This window comes from Nyctereutes procyonoides, unplaced genomic scaffold (genome assembly GCF_905146905.1).
Source record: "Nyctereutes procyonoides isolate TBG_1078 unplaced genomic scaffold, NYPRO_anot_genome, whole genome shotgun sequence".
NCBI lineage: Eukaryota > Metazoa > Chordata > Mammalia > Carnivora > Canidae > Nyctereutes > Nyctereutes procyonoides.
This window is the reverse complement of record NW_026575044.1, coordinates 3,631,287-3,647,629: the sequence shown is the minus strand read 5'-3', so window position 1 is coordinate 3,647,629 and position 16,343 is coordinate 3,631,287.

The following is a 16,343-nucleotide window of genomic DNA, read 5'->3' as shown; positions in this document are numbered from 1 at the left end:
ATTGCAAAACAGGTGCCTAGAACTTGGTCTCCATGCACTTGGGCTTAAGATTGAGGTCTACAAACCCCCTAGCTTTAAGTACCTCTCCTCAGTGTCTGCCTCTGCACTCACTGTTCCCCATGCCCACTCGCTCTTCCTCAACTGTGGGCATAGCTACTTCATTGCCATCCAGATCTCCCCCAGACATGCCTCCTTGAGCACTGTTTCTAAGAGGCCTTCTTCAGTTACTCTCCAGTGGGCAACACTGTTCATTTCTTTCATAGCAATTGTCACTCTCTGTAGTAACCCTATTTGCTAGTATAGTTACTTCTCAATTGTCTCCCCCTGCTAGAACCTAAGTTCTAGGAGAGCAGGAATATTATCTTATGCCTGTATTCCCACTGCACGGAATAGGCACTCAATAAATATATCTGTTGAATGCCTGCCCAACTTAATAATATCCGAAGGAATTATTTGCACATAGAGCCTTCTAAGATTGACAGTAGGAAGTGACGTTAACTAAATGGAGATGCTGAAGAATAACAGGAAATGCTTCAGCTCTTAATTAGCAGACCCTCCTCCTTGGAGTCTCCAGGAAAACACTTAGCCAAAGTGGGGGGATCCATCATCCAGATCCTGCTGTTCTCATCTGGACTTTCTGTCTGTATTTGAATAGATCGAGCTGCTCTCCATCCCCCACAGGCCCACCAGGAAATAGTTTCTTCTCTTTGCCTCTGGCTTTGACCCCAGTTAGAAACCCACCCTGCATGCTCCCCTCCTCACACAGTGCTGCCCTTGTCTGGGTCACTCCAATAGTGCTGTGCGAATGACTCCGTAAGGGGCCAAGGAAACAGAGGAAGACACTTGTGGAAGGCTCCTGATCAGGGGTAGTTCTCGAGTTGAGACTTGAAAAATAAATAGAAGCTTGGCAGACAATGAGAAAGTGAAGGGAAAGGGAGAGTTCTATATAGAGGAAATAGAACACACACAGGCGAGGAGACATTATGTGTCAGGGAAAGCAGTTGCAAGATGAAGGGAATGGAAAGAACCCATGGTGGGAGATAGACATGCTGAAGCCAGAGATTGCAGTCACCTCCAGGCTCCACTGGAGCTCACTCACCAGTAGGTTGCAGTCCCTGGTGTGTTTTGGATTGAGGGCCTCAGTTTCTTGCTGGGTGCTTGTTGGAAGCCTCCCCCCACTCCTTGCCACATCACCTCTCCAAAGGGCAGCTCACATCCTGGCAGCTGGTTTCAAAGCAAATGGTTGAAGGAGAAAGAGAGAGGGCCAGCAAGATGGAAGCCAGTCTTTCTAGGACTTCTTTAGATCTCAGAGTGACATCCCATCACTAGAAGGAAGGGAATTAACACGGAACATAAGTGGGCCAGATAGGCATGTGGGGTTGTTGCAGTCACACGACCAAGATGTTCAGTTACGAATACAGCCAGTGTGAACTCAGAAAAACATCTGCAGGGTATATCTGTCCCCCTGCCCAACTGTATACCCTCCTCTGGTCTCATGCCTTGGTCTAGCAACAGAACATGATGGAAAGGGGAAGGAGAGACTAAAATACCCTCAACTACATAAACTGAAAGTGCATATGGTGGCAGTAATGTTTGGCAACAGCAGAGCACCCACTTTGATGGTGCCTGGAGGCTGTCAGCTAGTACACAGATCCGCAGTGTCTGACACAGCAGTGTCCCCGAAAGTGGCTCAACTAAAGGCTCTGACCACAGAGGAAGGGCCCTCAGGCATTTATGGGTAGTGGTGGCTCGACATGGAGAGTGAGCTCTTTGTGAGCCCCTGTGAAACTCCTCGGTGACAGGAAGGCTTGGAGGGCAGGGCAGTCTCACTATCATGAGTGAAAGTGAGGAGCATAAACCTAGCGTGTTACTGCTAACGTGACTCATTTTGTCTGGGCAAACTTACATTTATGTAGGTTAAGCTGTCATTGGAAAAAAGAGAAAACCATTAGCTAGCTAGACACAACGTTTGAGGTGAATGCAAAGCTGGCTTTGGTCAAGGTCTTCAAGTGGCAGCCACTGGACTGAATCTCCACGTTGTTTCTCTACAACCTCTAAGAGAGTTAGGCTTGGTGCCAAAAATCCTCACTTATCAAGAAAGTGGATGAGTGGCATGGAGAGGTGTGGGAGGAGATGGGGCATGTGGGGCTGTTGATAGTTTTTCCTAAAAGCAAGAAGGAAAATGAGAGCTAAGTAGTGGCAGAGTTGAACTGTCGAGACATTACGTGGCTCGCATATGAGGTGCTTGTGTCATTTAGATCTTCATGTGCATCGTTATTTAAACCAGTGTTTGATGGGCATTTCTATTTTTAATGTAAGGGGCTTTTGCACAATAGAAAAAACTATATTCCTTAGGTCACGTGCTTTATTTTGAACAATCACAGGCTTTGATAAAGATGGAATGATTTGATTTTGGAGGTTAGGTTGTGACAAAAGATAATATTAGTAACTGGGTGACCCCTGGAATAGCTACAGTAAGTAGAATGAATTAAAGATCCTATAAAGGCTTCACCAGGGGTGCCTGGGTGGCTCAGTCAGTTAAGCATCAGACTCTTGATTGCAGCTCAGGTCATGATCTCAGGGTGGTGAGTTCAAGCGGCATGTTGGGCTCTGCACTGAGTGTGGAGCCTGCTGAAGATTCTCTCTCTCCTCTGCTCCCACCCCCCACTGCCAGCGCATGTGCATGCCCTCTCTTTCTCTAAAAAAAACAATGATCCATGTGGCAAATACTTACTAAGCTCTAAGTGCCCAGCGCTATTCTAAACACTTTCCTGGACTATCTCATTAAATCTTCACATCCCTTGATACTCAGTACAGGTCCTCAATCTCATATTCTCATTTCCCAAATCCAAGAAGCTCTGAAAACAACTTTTTCTGAGTCCTTTGGCAGCAAACCTTAACCTCGGGGGAGATTCTTTACAGTTTTTATCCTCTCTGCTTATGGAGAACACACCTGTGTTTCAGTGTAAAATTCCAAATGTTGTGGAAGAAAAAAACAGAGCAGCATCAGCACACCTTTATTCCAGAACTCCAGGCTGAAAGGCCCGTAAAGGAGTGTTCTGCCTTGGAGAAGGAGGGAGGGACTGTCACAGGGACTTCCATCAGTTCTCCTTTTTTCTTTTTAAAGATTTTATTTATTTATTATTGAGAGAGAAAGAGGCAGAGATACAGGCAGAGGGAGAAGCAGGCTCCATGCAGGGAGCCTGACATGGGACTCAATCCCGGGACTTCAGGATCATGCCCTGGGCTGAAGGCAGGCACCAAACTGCTGAGCCACCCAGGGATCCCCCCTTTTTTTTAAAAAAAAAAAAAGACTTTATTTATTAATGAGAGACACACTGAGAGGCAGAGACACAGGCAGAGGGAGAAGCAGGCTCCCTGCAGGGAGCCCGATGTGGGACTCGGAGCCCGGAAATCTGGGATCACGCCCTGAGCCAAAGGTAGGCGCTCAACTGCTGAGCCACTCAGGTGCCCCTCCACTAGTTCTCCTTTAACAGTTTCAGGAATAGTTGGTTCAAGATGGGTCTGGGAGGGGAAGGCATTCTTCCTGCTTGTCTGCAGCCAAGATTCAAGAATTTGGATTTCATCAGGAGAGGTGGGGAGGAACAGTCAGGGGCTGAGGTCATGGGCCAGGGGGATTGGAAGAACCTGCTGAGGAGGACAAGGACTGAGAGGGCTTCCGTGGACACTTCTCAATCCTTCAGGGGCCTTCACGGGGGATTTACTGCTGCAGACCCTGCTGTGAGGCATTGTATAATACAAAAAACCAGACACTTATGGGCATCTTATTACCTTTCTCAGATCGGAAAAACTATGAATTCTGAGACACATCTGGCCCCATGTTTCTTGGTTAAGGGTTTCTTTTTATCAGCCCCATCTTACAGCTGAGGAAGCTGAGAGCCATAGGGGTTCAGGAGCCCACCCAAGGCCTCGCAACAGACAACTCATTTTCTGCAAGTCCCTCCCAGGTACCGCAGCAGCTGATTGGAAGAGATGTGTGTACAGCTTTGCCTGGGTGCTGTGCCCAGAGCTGCTCTGCCTTGGACCTGACCTCCTGCGCTGGGCTGCAGGCGGAGGCACTGCCTCTTGTCCTGAGGTCAAGGATGACCAGGGAGAAAGCCCACTCTGACATTTCTATGTCTCTTGCCTCTCTGAGGCTGGAGTAGGAAACCTGTGGTTATCTTCCTCTCCACTTTATTTTCTCCCTGTCAGACTTTCTTGACCACTGTGACATAAATGAGAAATATATATTTGGTTTTTGTCCCCAGTTCCTGGCACAGACCTTCTAAAACCCTTGTAAGTTCCTGAGTGACTGGAGCATCTTTTGTTCTAATATTTTATTTTAGACCTGAGTCCTCCACCTACTGACCTCTGGGGAGGGGAGTGAGCTAGAGATTGAGTCAATAACCAAGGGCCAATGATGTAATCAGTGGTGCCTATGTGATGAAATCTCCTCCGTAAAAACTCTAAACTGAGTTGGGAGAGCTTCCAGGATGGGAGAAGCATGCATGAGCCAGAAGTACCCCAAACTCCGTGGGGACAGAAGTGCCTGTGCTTGGGACCCTCCTGGACTTCGCTCTACGTACCTTTCACCTGGCTATTCATCTCTATCCTTTATTATATATTTTTCTTATAAAGATTTTATTTATTCATTTGACAGAGAGAGAGCATGAACGGGGTGGGGGGCAGAAGGAGTGGGAAAGCAGGCTCCTTGCTGAGCAGGGAGACGACTTGGGGCTCTATCCCTGGACCCCAGGATCATGACCTGAGCTGAAGGCAGACACATAACTGACTGAGCCACCCAGGTGCCCCTACAATCTTTTATAATAAACCAATAAACATAAGTATTTCCTTTAGTTCTGTGAGCTGCTCTAACAAATTCTTGAACTTGAGAGGGTCGTGGTAAGCACTGACTTGTAGCCAAGTTGGACAGAAGTATGGATATCCTGGGGACCCACTACATGTGATTAGTATCTGAAGTGGGGGGGATGGAGCCACCTACTTGCAAAACCTATGCTAACTCTGCATAGTTGGTGTCGGAATGGAACTGCAGGATACCCTGTTGGTGCCTGGAGAGTTGGAGAACCGGTTGATGTGGGAAAACCCCACATACACTTGCAATCAGAAGTGTTGTAAGTAGAAGAAAGTTTTTCTTTAACCATTGATAATAATTTAAGTTGGTTTTTTTTCTTTTTAAGGGTTATTTAGAATAAATAAAAGTCTAAATGACTCCTTATTGAAAGTCGAAAGAAAAGTGCTCACAGAGGCTAAACGTCTGGCCTGGCCCTGAAGTTCTGACACAGAGGAAAAGGCGGCCATTCCCTGCAGCAGGGCAGCCATGGGGCAAGTCTCCCACTAACAACCTGCTTTATTTTTATTTTTTTTAATTTTTATTTATTTATGATAGTCACAGAGAGAGAAAGAGAGAGGCAGAGACACAGGCAGAGAGAGAAGCAGGCTCCATGCACCGGGAGCCCAACGTGGGATTCGATCCCGGGTCTCCAGGATAGCGCCCTGGGCCAAAGGCAGGCGCCAAACCGCTGCGCCACCCAGGGATCCCACAACCTGCTTTAACACTCAGTAAATTCTCCCAGTACTTTGGGCAGCCCGGGTGGCTCAGTGGTTTAGCACCGCCTTTGGCCCCGGGTGTGGTCCTGGAGACCCGGGATTGAGTCCCATGTTAGGGCTCTGGGCTCCCTGCCTGGAGCCTGCTTCTCCATCTGCCTGTGTCTCTGCCTCTGTCTCTTGTACTCTGTGTCTCTCACGAATAAATAAATAAAATTTTAAAAAAAGAAAGACTTAAGAAAAAATTCAGTATTTCTTGTGTAAACTCGGGTAAACATTTTTTAAAAATTGAAATGTCACAAAAGTTTTAAGTAAGTCCCCTCTCAAAACACCACCAACCACCACCAAAACCAACTTAGGAAGAGTTCCACAAATCTGTATTTCACAGTACCCTCTTCACAGAACCTATTTTCTTCTGTAAACAATCTGTACCACCCATGGGCATCACCCTGAAGCTTATTGTGACCCCAAAGTCCACTTGGATTTTGAGAAATGTCATTTTCTATTTGACTGGAGGCAATTGCATGGCGTGTGGAGGTCAACTAAAGCCCTTTCAGCTCACTGGCTCCAAAGTCCTGGAGGGGCCTGGGTTGTTGAGGAAATCCCAGGACAGCTGAGGGCACTTAGGAACACAGAGCCTCAGCAGGAAACATGTCCTATCTGCTTCAACTCAGAGAGAAGTGCAGGGAGCTCATTTCAGTACTTTACTACAGCAGGGTCTTTCTTAATAAGAAGCTGACATTTCTCAAAGAAATCTACTCCAACTATGACTTTTTAAAAAAAGATTTATTTATTCATGAGAGACACAGAGAGAGGCAAAGACATAGGCAGAGGGAGAAGCAGGTTCCATGCAGGGAGACCGAAGTGGGACTCGATCCCTAGGACTCCAGGATCACACCTTGGGCCAAAGGCAAGCACTAAACCACTGAGCCACCCAGGCATCTCCAACTATAACTTTTTTTTTTTAAACAAAGACGGGTTCTTTTTTTTTTTTTAAAGATTTTATTTATTTATTCATAGAGACACAGAGAGAGAGAGAGAGGCAGAGACACAGGCAGAGGGAGAAGCAGGCTCCATGCAGGGAACCCGACATGGGACTCTGTGGGTCTCCGGGATCCAGGGTCTCCAGGATCACACCCTGGGCTGCAGGCGGCACTAAACCACTGCGCCACCGGGGCTGCCCCCAACTATAACTTTTTAAATGTTGACCAATGACATCCTTGAAGACACCCCCCACCTCCACCTGGAGGCCTCTACTCTTTATAAATATCTGTTAGCAGCTGGAGAGCCTCATTTTCTCTGCTTCATAGGACCACTTTTCCCTTTAATGTTTATTTACTCATTCATTCATTCATTCATTCATTTAGGAAGATTTTATTTATTCATGAGAGACAGAGAGAGAGGCGCAGAGAGAGGAAAGGAGAAGACGGAGAAGCAGGCTCCCTATGGGGAGCCCAATGTGGGACTGGAACACAGAATCATGCGCTGAGCCAAAGGCAGACGCTCAACCACTAAGCCACCCAGGTGCCCCCCCTTTAATATTTAAATTAAAATCTCTCATATACTGGGTTGGGGAATTCATTCCATTTCCCTTGCAGAGTAACTGAGGATTCTCAGGGAGTTTCGTTTCTCACAACAGTTTTTTGCTAAACTCTTGATATCGCTTAGAGCATTCTCTTCTTTTTGTCCTGAATTAACTGAACAAGGATTTTTTTTTCTTAATCCACCCCCACGCCCAGCAAACACCACTTACCCAGAGTGTGGCAGGGTTGTGTTGAAGGTTTGAGGGTAGAGCTAGACTGTTGTGTAACCCAGTAGATAGTTCTAAATTGAATATTTGAGTCTCTTTTCTAGAAAGCGTCCCTTCAAGGAGGCTGCTTCAAGAAACTATAAATTCTTGTCTCTTTAGTATATACAGTAATTTAGCTCAACATCCTTTCCTAGGCCAGCCACCCTGCTTGGAGGCTATTTTTCCAGAACAAAGTGATTTTCTGGGCATTTTGTTAAGTAAGATACACTTCTTTTTCTAAATAGACACAGGGACCCACTTTTAAACTAATAGTCTTTTTTCTCTTTCTCTTATAAAACTACAAAGGGAAGCTTTAAGTAGTTACTCAGTGGGTGCTGATCAAATAAATTTCAAGCCTCATGATTGAGTTCATCTTATTCCTCAGTTTCAAGAGAGGGGAGACAAGGAATCTTTGGGTTGACATTCTGTGCCAAGGTCATCATGCTGTCTCTGGTAGCCATCGTGCTGCCCATAGAACATTTCGGGCCATCTGCAGCGTTTCAAGGTCTACAGTCTGCAACCAGCTTGGGGTTAGTAAGGTTACATGCCCAACTCTGGCCAATAAGATATAAGTGGAAATGATGTATATCACTTTCATGCTGATGTACAGCTCTCTCTCCCTCTACCCAGGCAACTAGCAGTGCTCTAGGATAGCCAGAAACCACGTAGAGCAGATCCTCCCCCACCTCCAGGCTGATCAGCAGGGGACACAGTGAACATGTATTACCAGTGGGAAATAGCAATCAACCTTTCGTGTTGGAATTCCCAGAGACTGGGATGTTCTTTGCTACTGTGCATAATTAGCCCATTTTGACTGATGTACTGATTCTAATTCCTGCAACAACCCTACAAAGGGTTATTATTATATCCATTTTTTTGGATGAAATTTCCTCAGGTCACAGAACAAATAAGTGATAGAGACAGTTTTCAAACCCACATCTGTCTGATGCCACACCGAGCCTCACCCTGCATTTATAGTTCTTTTTACTAAACTTTGCTTTCCGATGAGTATTCTTACCAACTGACTCATGACTTTTTTAAAATCTCTGTTTCTGCTGTACAGTGATATGAATAAAATAGCACTTCAGAGTTTCTACTGTACATTATTTCATTCCATCCTTTCAACAACCGTTTGATTTGGTAGGGTTTTTTTTAAAGATTTTATTTATTTTTTCCTGAGAGAGAGAGAGAGAGAGAGAGAGGCAGAGGGAGAAGCAGGCTCCATGCAGGGAGCCCATTGTGGGACTCGATTCCAGGACCCCGGGATCACACCCTGAGCCAAACAAAGGCAGATGCTTACCACTGAGCCACCCACGCTCAGCATGCATCCCCCAACAACCCTTTTTGATAAGCAGTGTCTTTTCTGCCTCACTTTGCAGATGATCCAAATGAAATTCAGAGCCAGTAAGGGACTTGCCCTCAGAGAGATAGGTATTATATGACAGAGTCAGGTCCTGAGCCCAAGATTTCTGACTTCAGGTGTGGTGCCATTTCTATGTTCAGAATGCCTTTCAAACCAACTAGTTTTTCTCCATTGAGTACTGTTTGCCTCATGCTGCATACACAAGGATGGTAGAGCAAGCAACAATGATTTCATTCATTCTCTCATCCACTTATCTCATCCTTTGTGAGGAGCATACTTCTTAAGCCAGACCTGTTGATAAACTCTGAAGAGAGTAAATTAGGAGAAAAGAGACAGTTTCCAGAAAGAAGTCTGTAGACTTCTGCAAAAACAGATCAGTGGTGCTCTGGAGCCCACTGGTCCCAGCTCTCAAGAGTTACTTCTGCACATCTCTTCCATCTCTGAGTTTAGTGACCTTGCAGCAACTTGAAGTTGGCCAAGTCGGGAGTGTTTACACCATGGAAACTGGTAAATGCTACAAATCAAGACTCTTTCTTCCTTCCTTCCTTTCTTTTTTCTTAACAGATTGTTGAACATTGATTAGCACATCATTCATGGGAGCTTTGTGTGAGTGGCAGCCTTTCCCCTAGCTCTGGGGAGTGAAAACTAAGATGGAATGCGTTCCCTGGCCAACCATGCCCTTGGACTAGACAAAATTGCCCAGAGATTCCATGTCCAATTTGGGACAAGTGTCTTATTTTTTAAGAAGTGGGAGAGGGGGTTGGCCCCAGTGGCGCAGTGGTTTAGCGCCACCTACAGCCCAGGGTGTGATGCTGGAGACCGGGGATGGAGTCCCACATCCGGCTCCTTGTATGGAGCCTGCTTCTCCCTCTGCCTGTGTCTCTGCTTCTCTTTCTCTCTCTCTGTGTCTCTCATGAATAAATACATGAAATTAAAAAATAATAAATTTTAAAAAAAGAAGTGGGAGAGGGAAAAGGGGCGACTGAGTGGCTCAGTTGGTTGAGTGTCTGCCTTCAGTTGGTCAGGATCTTGGGGTCCGGGAATCGAGTCCCCAGTTGGGCTCCCTGCTCATTGGGGAGTGTGCTTCTCCCTCTCCCTCTGCTCGCACGCTCTCTCTCTCTCTCTCTCTCAAAGAAATAAAATCTTTAAAAAAAAAAAACGAAGAAGAGAGAGACATAGAGAAAGCCATGCAGGGAAGAAATGAGGAACAAGGGTTGGTAAATCTTCCTAGCAATCTAATCTACTGCCCCCAAGCCTGCTTTCTGCAGATAGGAAGCTTGAACACAAAAGGCCTCGATGGGGGGAATCCCTGGGTGGCGCAGCGGTTTGGCGCCTGCCTTTGGCCCAGGGCGCGATCCTGGAGACCCGGGATCGAATCCCACGTCGGGCTCCCGGTGCATGGAGCCTGCGTCTCCCTCTGCCTATGTCTCTGCCTCTGTCTCTCTCTCTCTCTCTCTCTCTCTCTCTCTATCGTAAAAAAAATAAAGGCCTCGATGGCTGAGGTGGCAGAGGGGAAGTATCCTGTCATCACAGGCAACACCTCCATGAGTGGTTCCTAGAGCTGCATCGCACAGACTATTCTGACAACAGTGGTGAGACTGGGGGCCAAGATGAGTTAGGACAACCCGTCGGGTACTGGAAGTCAAGAGAGTGAAGAAATCAAATACCCACTCTCCAAATTAGTGACTTTGCTTTCACCCCACCCCTCAAGGAAGGGTTGACAGTGAGGAGTTCTTCTCTGACCCCAGGGTAATAGCAGATTTACCTCCTCCTAATGATCAGGTCTTTTCCTGCTGGTCTCTCAGCATGGGAAACTCAAGATGATGGGTGGATACGTTCCCCCTCTGGGAGCCAAGACCTCTAAAGCTGCAGAGCCTGGCAATGCAGAGCAGGAAACATGCATTTCCAAAGTGGACCACTTGGAACAAGGATAAATGGGACCTCTCTTATTTTCACTCCATTTTTCCAGACCCAAGTAGTCTACTGCTGGGGACACTGTACCATGTAATGATTGGTGATAGGGAATGTGTACTCTGTCCAGGAGGATGACATCCGACTTCATGTGGTATCCACTCCAGCCCCATACCTCACTGTGCCTTCCAGAGGTTCCATGATGAACCAGTGAACCCTAGGGTCATGGGCCTACTTCTGTGTCTCCTGTGCTGTAAAGTGGATCACTTGGTCCAATGTTATGTTGTGGGAGATCTCGTTTCTGAGGCTCAAACACTTCTGGGCTTCCACTTTCCAGCAGATGGAATATTCCTTTTCCCTAGTCCTCCCATTAAGTACAACTGAAAACTCTGAGAATTACATATACATTTAAAAAACATAAGACTCTAAAAGATTGAGAAAATATGGCTAACTGGCTAAAGGCCATGGGATGGGAGGAAGGACACAGTGGTGGGCTCTCTGGATTTTCTCTTCTCTTATATATCCCGAACTTGCCACTAAAGTAACTGGCAATCTGCAAGCACAATGAGCATAGGTGAGCGGTGGGGGGAAGCTCCTACAAAAATCTGTTCTCTTTAGCCAAAGAGCAGGAATGGATCATTCTACAAAGCAGAAACTTTTCTACAAAGCAGAAACTTTTAGACAGAAATCATTCTACTCCAACCAAGTACCATAGAAAAAAACTGACTCCACCCACACCAGCAAAAGCAGGTGGGGAACCTTTCTACCACCACCGAGCCATAACCGTTCCCCACTCCCACACCAGGTTAGGGTTGGAAAGTAGGGCTCATGTGTCTGAACAATTCTTCCAATGTATTAGCCATTGTTTGGTCATAGAGTCTGAATAACATAATGTCAGCCTAAGACGAACCAATGTAATGACCATGTTGCATGGCCCAGAAATCCAGGTCCCTCTACTGTATTATTGCAGAAAGAGGGAAGGTCCTAGAGGAGCAAGAATGCTCCTCAAAAAGTACTCAAAAGTACTTTTGTACTTTTGACTCCCACATGAATGAGAACTGTTTCAGATTCCCCTTTCTGACAGCTAGAAAGGGGTACATAGCTAACCAATGGCCACATCCCATGTGCAGATTAGTGGTAATTCACTCTAGCAAAGAGCATGTATGACACAGCAGCTAGAGTTGAGGTTATGACTTGACCTTGCCACAGTCTGCTGTCATCCTCCAGGGCCCATGTCAGGCCAGAGTGATAAATTAAATGGAGACATGTTGAGAGCCACCAACCCACATCCTTTATGGTTTTCAGGATGGCATGAATCACCACTGTTTGCCCCTACTATCTTGGATGGGGTAAGGGAACACTTTCAGGGGATTTCCCTGGACCTTCCCCACTATGATACCTCACTATGCAGGCCAATATAAGGTTTCTGCCAACCCTCAAGTTTGCCCATTTCAAATGATACATTTGGGGACAGGGGAAATGACCCCTAGAGAGCAGCTGTGAGCTGGACTGAGGTCAGGATGACTTATTACTTGGTCCCCACCTGCCCCTACTCTAACGAAGGGACAAGGTAAGGCTTTAGGTTTCCAGGTATCATATCAACTTGGATCCTGTGTCCTCAAAATATTTGGTACTACCCCTTTCTCAGTGCACAGTTACCTAACTAGATAGTTCTTACTTTTGTGGGAGGGAGAGGGAACTACTGAGGGCATCATTGCCATGTATACAAGCCGTGGTGTTACAAGGCCTTCTTCCAAGGGATTCAGCCTCTCCTGGATTAGTGGGTTCTAGGTCTGCAAACTGGCTCAGGTCTGAAAATGGAAACAGAGACTTTAATTCTTTATTGTGGTGGCTGCTCCCAGTCTCCTAATGATCCACTGTGTTGTATGTGAGGGTGATCTGACTATGATATCCGTCACCCCAGTGATCACCAGGGTTGATTTGGTTGGCATGTCTTGCGAGGTGGGTGTCCCCTCCTTCCCTCTTTCCTTCCTCCTAAAGCTGTGCACTTGGTTGAAGAGGATGACTTTCCCCGATAGAGGAGGACTGCTCTTTGGTCAAGGGTGTACAAGTAGCTGTTGTGCCCTGCTAGAACCTCCAAACAAGCTCTCAAGGTCCATTTGTAGGAGAATGTAGGGTCGTCAAGTTTCTAAGACTCCCAATATACCCAAATGAGGCACTGCATGTGGCAGTCTGCCTTTCCAAAAAAAAAAAAAAGACTTTTTTAGAGCAGTTTTAGGTTTACTGCAAAATTGAGGGGAGCAAAGATTTCCCATACACACAGCCTCTCCCATTCTCAGCATTCCCCACCAGAAGGCCATGTTTGTTACAATCAGTGAAACTACATTAACATGTCATAATCACCCAAAGTCCATAGTTTACATTAGGGTTCACTCTTGGTGTTGGATATTCTGTGGGTTTGGACAGGTGTATAATGACATGCATCATCATTATGATATTATACAGAGCACTTCCACTGCCTCAGAATCCTCAGTGCCACCTGCTCATCCCTCCCTTATCCCCACCACCCAGCCCCTGGCAACCACTCATCTTTTTACTGTCTCCACAATGTCATATAGTCTAGATCACACGGTATGTAGCTTGTTTCAGCTTCTTTCACTTCGTAATTGGCATTTAAAGTTCCTCCATGTCTTTTCAAGGCTGGTAGCTCATTTATTTTTAGCACTCAACAATATTCCGTTATCTGGATGTGCCACTGTTCATTTACCCACTGAAGAACATTTTGGTTGCTTCCAAATTTTGGCCATTATCAATAAAGCTGCTATAAACATCTGTGTGCAGGTTTTTGTGTGAACATGAGTTTTTCAACTCCTTTGGATGAATACCAAGGGGTGCAATTGTTGGATGGTACTGATGCAAATAATCCTCATTCCTCCCCTCCTTGGTTATCTTACTTATCTGCAAGTATGCATTGGCATGCATGTATATTAGCATGCATAATCAAGTGCATTGTTAGTATTAGTCTTTTGAACTGTTACCTGTTAGCTCAGCTAAGAATAAAAAGAAATAATAGGGATGCCTGGGTGGCTCAGCTGGTTAAGCATAGGACTCTATTACCTATGAGGACACTGTCTGGATAAGTGTCAGCAAAATCACCCTCAGACTGACAAGAGCCCAAACTCGAGCACAGATGAGCTCGTGTTAGTGAAGAGCCCAAGGGAAGCTCTCCCTCCCAGAACAGCTGCACTCAGAGTTCAAGTGATATACTCCAGGTCCATTTCTTTCCACCTGCATTCTGCTCTTCCCTGTGTTGGCTCCATTCTTAGGCCCCAGGTGGGGGCAAACCATCATAACCTCATATGTCCAGGGCAGGACAAGAGCATCTGTCTGGTAGTTCTCCAAGGAGTCTTGAATTTCTTCCTGTGCGACCCAGTCCCAGTGGTGGAATGTTATACAACAATGGAAATAAATTCTCTCCAGCTGCCTGTATCACTGTCAAAGGATCCTGGAAATATGAAATTGAGTGGGCAGAGTCAAGTTGCAGAGGGTTGTCCATCATAAATGCTTTTTTTTTAAGCTCAGAAAGAAACAAAATTAAGCATATATAGTTTATAAATATATATAAATATATCTGTGTTAAAACTATTTTTTAAAGCCAAAGGAATTTAAAACACAAAATTTAGGATACCATGACCTCTAGTGGGGAGGCAGGAGGCTGAGAAAAAATCACATTGGCAGTATGGGAGGCACTGGTGATAATCTATCTGGATTAGATATTACACACATGTATATAGATACACAATATCTATATATATGTATATATAACATATTTACTTTTTTAAAACATATTTACTTTTGGGGCAACCCCGGTGGCTCAGCGGTTTAGCGCTGCCTACAGCTCAGGGTGTGATCCTGGAGACCCAGAATCGAGTCCCACGTCAGGTTCCCTGCATGGAGCCTGCTTCTCCTACTACCTGTGTCTCTGCCTCTCTCTCTCTCTCTCTCTCTCTCTCTCTCTGTCTCTCTCTCTCTGTGTGTGTGTGTGTCTCTCATGAATAACTAAATAAAATTTATAAAAAAAAAAGAAAGAAAATTCCTTAAGTCAAGTGGGGGAAAAAAAAGAGCAAACCTAGGTCCATTTACATTTCCTGGCTTATATAGCAAGGAATAACTTGTGAGAACCCATTGCAATTTCTCAAGCCCTTTAGCTTTCTTCTTTTTTTTAAGGTTACTTATTTATTTATTCATGAGAGACAGAGACATAGGCAGAGGGAGAGGCAGACTCCCTGTGGGAGCCCAATGTGGAACTCAATCCCAGGACCCTGGAATCATGACCTGAGCCAAAGGCAGACACTTAACTACTAAGCATCCCCAGCCCTTTAACTTTCTAACATCTGTAATCATGGACTCCCTGCCTCCCTCCTTGGGATAAATAACAGTGAAACTCCACAGTAATACAGAACAAACCAAAACAGAAGTCAGGGTAAGCCCAGGAGACTGATAAATCAGGTAACAAGTCTGAGTGGGAAACATAATCTCATCTGGCAAGAAATGCCCCAAAGGGCACCAAGACTGCCCTTGAGGCAGGACTGAGGGTGGGGGCTGTGGCAATAGAGAACTTGCAGGTTTTTATCTTCTGAGCTGCTTGGGTTTGTCACAGCTGTGTCACATGTGTACAGTTTTCTTTCTTCTTCATTTTTTTTAGATTTTATTTATTTATCTGAGAAAGAGAGAGCACCTGTGGGGCGGGGAGCAGAGGGAGAGGGAGAAGCAGGCTCCTCACCGAGCACGGAGGCCAATGCAGGACTCAGTTCCAGGACCCTGATATTCTGACCTGAGCCCAAAGCAGACACTTAACCGACAGAGTCATCCAGGCACCCACATGTACAGTTTTCAAAACTGTAAGAATGGAAACAAGCAGGGGTACCTGGATGGCTCAGTGATTGTCTGCCTTGGGCTCAGGTCATGATCCCAGGGTCCTGGGATCAAGTCCCACATCAGGCTCCCCGCAGGGAGCCTGCTTTTCTCTCTCTCTCATGTCTCTCATGAATAAAAAAATAAAATCTTAAAAAAAAAAAGTACTAGGCTTTCTTTGGGCCACTGTGACTTTTCTGTTACATGAAAACCTAATCCTAAATGACCTATCGATTGGAGTGTATTTCCTCTAAAATCAAATTTATTTTGGCAAACATCTTCCAACACAAAATTGGCTTATAGCAGCAATTCTATGCATCAAGTTAGAACATTTAGTTCCTGAAGGAGGGGCATCATTCTAAATTAATTTGTCCTACAGGATTTACCAGGAAATTGTAGTTTAAAATTAACATCAGTTCAAGGCATTTTACTGAGAGATTTTTGTAATCTCTCATAAACAAAATAAATCAATAAATCCATAAAAAAGTGAATGATCACTAGCAACTGCTTTGCATTTTTTCTTTCCCAACTAAATTCTCATAGCCCCACTTTAAAACAGCGTCTTGTCCTATTGTTTCTAGAATTTAAAGTGCAGATTCATCTATCCAGTCTAGAAGAATGAAGCCAAAATTTTGGGGGGTGGTCCTGGGGCCCTGCATTGCAAACAAGTATCTTAGTAGGTCCTGTGCAAGTGAAAATTCAAGAATTTTTTGGTGCCTCTTTTTTTCTTTCTTTCCTTAGCTACAGTTGACCCCAAACTGGTTTGTTTGTTTGTTTGTTTGTTTTAAGATTTTGGCTCTAATTTCTAAGTCTTATTTCACCCTCTGCTGAGATGGAGTA